Source organism: Lathyrus oleraceus, chromosome 4 (genome assembly GCF_024323335.1).
Source record: "Lathyrus oleraceus cultivar Zhongwan6 chromosome 4, CAAS_Psat_ZW6_1.0, whole genome shotgun sequence".
NCBI lineage: Eukaryota > Viridiplantae > Streptophyta > Magnoliopsida > Fabales > Fabaceae > Lathyrus > Lathyrus oleraceus.
In genome coordinates this window covers 107536888-107543087 of record NC_066582.1, presented here as the reverse complement: position 1 = coordinate 107543087, position 6200 = coordinate 107536888, and positions in this window count along the sequence as shown.

Genomic DNA, 6200 nt, shown 5'->3' with positions numbered 1-6200 from the left:
GAAGATGATCAGAGTTAGGGCTCCGGTGGTGTCCTGGCGTAGTCCAGACCATCTGATCCCTGGTCCATGTTCTAATTTCATCCCTCCATTCTGATTACCAATGCTACGCGTGTTTTAACTCAGATGCATCGTGGATAGCATGTGTTGGCTATCAGATCCGTCACCTCAATTAATGAGAGAGATCTGATGAGCCTTGTGTTTTTCTGATTAACTCAATTTTCCATTTAATATTTTAAATAGCATTTTATCATTTAATTCACTATAATTTTAATTTTAATCCAAAAATTATGGGACTTTCACCAAAATTTCATAAATAATTTCCTGTTCAATTTTTTGAATTAAAATTAATTTTTGGATTGAATTTGATATTTTTAGTGAATTTTGTGATTTTTGACTTGTTTTTAATTGATTTTAAATACTTATGACTTTTCAAAAATGCAAAAAAAATAGTCAAAGGTATTTTTCTCCTTACAAAATTTATTTTTCCTCATTTAAAAATTGGATTTAAATTGTTTAATTGCTTTGATATTTTGTTGAGCTATTTTATTGACTTTATCTTGACTCACCTTCTGTTTGGCCTTGATATTGGTTGAATTGGACATTAATTTGATCAATACCATTGGATTTAGGGGGTTGATGAAGTTTGAACTTCATCCCTCAAAAGGAATGGATGGTATTAATCAAATGAAATTCATCCCTTGATCAATTTGGGTTCTCTTTCACTTTATCTCTTCATTTCCATCTCTCTTCTTTCACAAACCATTCATGGCCAATGATTGCTCAATATATCAAAATGATAGTTGATTCACCAATGACCTTGTGTCAGTTGAATCAACATGAGCTTAATTGAGATAGGCCCATCCCCTCTTATTTTTGTGTGTGGTATGCTTTAGGAGCTTGGTCTCTATACCTTGTCTCTAGCATGCATTAACACCAATATTATTATTCCCCGGTCTCAGATAGTCGTGACTTCTACATAAGTCCAATTACAATTGCTTAACATAGCGCTAAATTTGTCGCAAAGGCATTGTATTTTTGTAAGTGAGATTGTAAGTCTCTCATTCCTCATGGTATTATGTGAAGATTTTTCCTCTTTTCCATTTGTGAGAGCTAGTGGCATACTTGTTGATTGAATCCAAGTTGGAGCCCTCCCTCTTAAATGTTGTAAAGCTCTCATTATTGACGGATGTTTGGTTTAGTATTCTCTCTTTGATAACAAAGGTGTTTAGGCTTTTGTTAAAAATAACCCACCCATCTTTGAAGTTTTTACCATGAACTACGAGGTTTTGATCCCTCATTTGTATGTTGGTACATAGGCATAAGACCAAAGGTCTTGTCAAACACAAAATTGTAATAAATGAATTATATTTGCATCTCCTCATTCTATTTTTTAGCAAACATCTTTTCAACTAAAACACTTGCACACAAAAGGGCTCCCTAGGAGTACCTAAGACTTTTTGGATGCTAATACCTTTCCTCTGTGTAACCAACCTCTTTACCTGTAATCTATGACATTTTATTAGTTTTGATTTGAAAACTTATTATCTTTGGGTTTTGTTCTTACTTTTCCCTTTTCCTTTTTAAACAATAAAAGCGCGGTGGCGACTCTGGTTTTATTGACGTTGAGTTAACCAATAGCTCGATGGTCATGAATTTACCGCTACAGAAAGAGAGTCGTGACTCTGCTGGGGAGTAGTCCTCAGTGGGTTTATCCTACTTTTTGTGTGGATTGTATTTGTTAATTATTGAGGTTTGTTTGTATATATTGTATGTGTGATACTTTATGTCTGTTGTGCTTGGTGATCTTTGTGTGGTGAGATAAGTTCTAACCCGAACTTGAGGAAATCTAAGATAGGAGGGTGGAATAGTCATGTTGGCTTTGAAGGATTTATTCCTGAAAGAGTTGACATGAGACCCCCCACTCAGCGGAGACCCCTTTGGAGTTAGTGATGTCACACGAGTAAGTCGTGGATAGACATTACTTTCTATGATCTGGGAGTCCGAGAAGCTGAGGACCGTATAACATTTAACCCAACTTGGCCTATTTAGGACGTAGTGAGGAGACTGTTCAAGTATAGACTTGATAATAGTTGTTACGTGATACTACATTCAGACGAGTTTCTCTAGAGACTACTATGGGTTTATGAGTTAGTCATCCAAACCTATAGTATCCGATAGATGGGATGATGACTCTGGGAAATTTTTAGAACATGATCTACAAGTTTTTATCCTTAGTACACTCCTTGGGGTGGTTCTTAACCTGACTCCATGCTCGTAACTCGCAACAAATCCTTTGATTCTTGGTTGATCCGATAAGTCTCATCAATATTAATGGAACTTGGGTGTAGATAGGGTGAAAACTTCAATCCAACAAAATGGATGATTGATCTTGATGATGACTTAATCTATCCCTTGACATTTATTTGTGTTTTCGTTGTGTGTGAGCCCTTGCGTGTGATTGTTGCATTCATGCACATCATAGCATTCATCACAAAAAAAAAATTCAAGGAACTAAGGTCGTAATTGCAAATATTTTCAGACCATGGATTATAGATGAAGGAACACTAAAAAGTACAGTTTCAGATGACCAGACTTGAGAGAGTTAAGGAAGCTATCATCCTTTGTAGTTGATCCTTTGGATTTAAAGCAACGTCATGGGAAGCTTTTATCTATATTGTCTGCTAATCTGGTTGAAGGACTTCTGAGTGCATTGGTTCGGTTTATGATCCTCTCTTTCGGTGCTTCACTTTTCCTGATTATCAGCTTGTACCTACGTTAAAGGAATATGCCTATCTCTTGGGTATACCCGTATCTAACAAGGTACCTTTTAGTGGATTAGAGGAGATTCCTAAATTTCACGTCATAGTTGATGCTCTTCATTTGAAGAAGTCTGATATCAATGCTAATATGATGAAGAAAGGAGGGATCCAAGGTCTTACTTCTGAGTTTCTTATCGGGAGAGCTACTGCGTTTGCTCAAGTTGGTAGTATGGATGCTTTTGAAGCCATCTTTATCTTTCCCATCTAGGGTTTAACATTGTTCCTTAAGATTGACAACTTTGTTAATGTTAACGCCATTAAAATCTTCATGATTGGGAATCTTGTTCCTACTTTGTTGGGTGACACATATTTATCTCTACATCTAAGGAATTGTAAGGGTGGTGAAACCATTGTGTGTTGCGTTCCTCTTCTATACAAGTGGTTTATTTCGCACTTTCTATAAACACCAGTCTTCTTGGAGAACAAGTAATATCTATGGTGGTCCCAGAGACTTATGTCTCTCACTAATGATGATATTACATTATATGATTTTGCATTTGATGGCTTGGAGATTTTTTACAGTTGTGGTGAATTCTCTAATGTGCCTCTCATTGGTACTCAAAGAGGAATCAACTACAACCCTGCATTGGCTCTTCGTCATCTTGGGTTCCCCTTGAAGGATAATCCGAATAACGTTCAGTTAGAAGGTCTGTTCTATAAAGAGGGTAAAGATCCCCAAAATTTGAAGAGTAGGATGCGTGCTTGGAACAATGTTCATAGGAAGGGAAGAGTCGAGCTTGGACCATGCAAATGTGTAGCTTTGGAAGCTTACACTAGTTGGGTGAAGAAGAGAGCTTTGGAGCTTAAGATGTCGTACGCCTACGAAAGATCTATGTCTATGGTTGTGGTTGAGCCATCAACTATCCCTAACCAAGATGTAGAGGAGTTGAAAGATGCACTAGCTAAGATGAAGCAAGAGAGGGACCTTTGGGAAGAATGATTCCATGCTTTGCATCAAAAGCATGTGAAGTTGCAGCTTGAGTTGAAAGACAAGGATGCACTCATTGAGATTCTTGAAGACCGTGCATTGAAGAGAGAGAGAGAGAGAGAGAGAGAGAGAGAGAGAGAGACAGAGAGAGACAGAGAGAGACAGAGAGAGTTAGAGGATTTATTTTCCTCTAGTATGCCTCAGCCTTTCGGTGCTTGGATGAAGATCGTCAATAAACTCGTCATTGAGAAAGCCCAGGATGATACTTTCCTTTTCTCTTGTATTTGTATATTTTGTTTCTGAAATTTTCCTCAGTGTAATCCTTCCAAAAATTTATGAATGAAAAGATATTTTATGGTTAATTCCAAATGTTATTATTGATTTTTATTATTATTGAAATATTTGCATGTAAGGCTTTATATGTTCCTTGAAATAATAAAATAAAAACATTGCATTTCATGCATCATTTGCATTGCAGGTTTCTTCCCTTCTAGCCCTTCGACTAGTGTCTCATTGTTCTTCGTCTTTGTATCAGAAAAGCTGGCTCATCAATATGATACTCCATCTAATTGTCAACTCTAGCGGTAAATTCATGACCATCAAGCTATGGATAAACTTAACGTCAATAAAACCAGAGTCTCCACTGTAAGACCCTAATTTTGACCCTAAGATCCCTCATGGCATCATATCATTGCATATTGCATTTGCCTCAAGGATCATAGCATCTTGGCTCCTTACCCTTGGGTTGGGACTTGTGTGAGTTGGTTTGAGACCACCAAGCATGCTTGAATTGTATATTATTTCTTTTCTTATTTTGTTTACTAACCAAAAGCATAAAAATATGTCACTAACATCTTTTGTTTTGTAGCTTGAGCAATCATAAGATCCAAGGCTCCTAGGAGGCCCCTATGCTCAAAGAATGGCCAGATGAAGTTGAAAGCAAGCATGAAAATGGTTCACAAAGCTCTCCATAATCATATATGCCTCCCAAGTATCTCAATTTGTCAATTTGATCAAGATAAACCAAAGGGCTTGAGGCTTGTTTCCCAAGGAAACCCTAGTCCAATTGTGCCTTGCTCTTGAAGCAACCTCAACCCATGATCAAATACAATCAAGGTAAGTTCTTTCATTCATCATTTCATGCATACGTGAGCCTATGTGAGTGTCCTAATTCATTCATTCATCAAGATTTGAAGTTTGGACTTGAGAAGTTGATCAGTCAATTCATCTGACTATTTTGAAATCCACTGAGACCTAACTTTTGATGTGTTTGTCAAATGAAGATGACCCCAAAATAAAAAATGTTCTTAAGAACCATATTAACAACTTTAATGTGTTATTTTGACTAAAACCCTAATTTTGGGTCAACTTCCCAAGGACCTAACTCACTCATTTTTCATTATTTTGAGGTGGGATCAAATTAATTGGAAATTTTAAGATATCTACTTCATTTTTTATGTTTGACAAAATTTCATAATCCTAAAAGAAACACATGTGATAATGCAAAACATTATAGGGCACTTTGGACCAAAGGCATTGAAATGTGAAAAAGCCCAAACTCAAGTGCCCATAACTTTCTCATTAAAAATCCAAATGATGCAAAATTTAATTCCAAATTGATTTTATTGAGAGGATCTACAACTTTGATGTTGAATGTTTTGTCATTTGAGGCTTGCATCATTGAAACAGAAGGGCTTGAATTTGGTCCATTTTGACAAAATTCTCATGCACATGTTTTGCACCTTGAACTTTATGACCAGTTTTCATTAATTTCCCAACTCCAAATGGATTTTTGTCCAACATAACAATTTTTACTCATGTCAAGACCTTTCCGACCATTACCCATAAGGCCATGTTTCATTTTGGCAAGATACATTTTCGAAGAGGAGAAGATTTATGTGCATTTTTGGAAACAATGTTGAAACTTCATGAACACTCCAATTCAATTACATTTGCACGTCCAAACCTGATAATTATGACTTCAGCATGCCAAATCATTTGCATTTGGGTCTCCCATGCGCCTGTACAGGCCCATGCATGGAGGCCCTCACTTCATGCACACATGAATTTCCCATGCCTTGCATCTTGCTTTGCTATAAATAGAGGTGCTCAGCTTCACCATTTCCCAACCTTAAGGCGCCTTACATGCTGCAGAAGTGAACCCCCACACATCACCAAAGGATTTCTTTTGCATTTCACTTCAATTTTTCAGATCCAATTTTCAACTTCCTTGGTTGATTATTGGACTCTAATTCCTTAGCCTAGCCTTATTTCCATCTCAAGAACAAGTTGCTATCAAGAATTGGAAAGGATCGTGCTTCATAGAGCTGCACTTCAAAGGTTGTTGTTCAAACTTTTTTAATTCGAAACTCACTGATTCTTGCTCATTTCTTGTGTTTGTTGGCTCCTCTGAAGTCCTCTCATAAGAGGCAATTGAATTGTGTACTTAATTG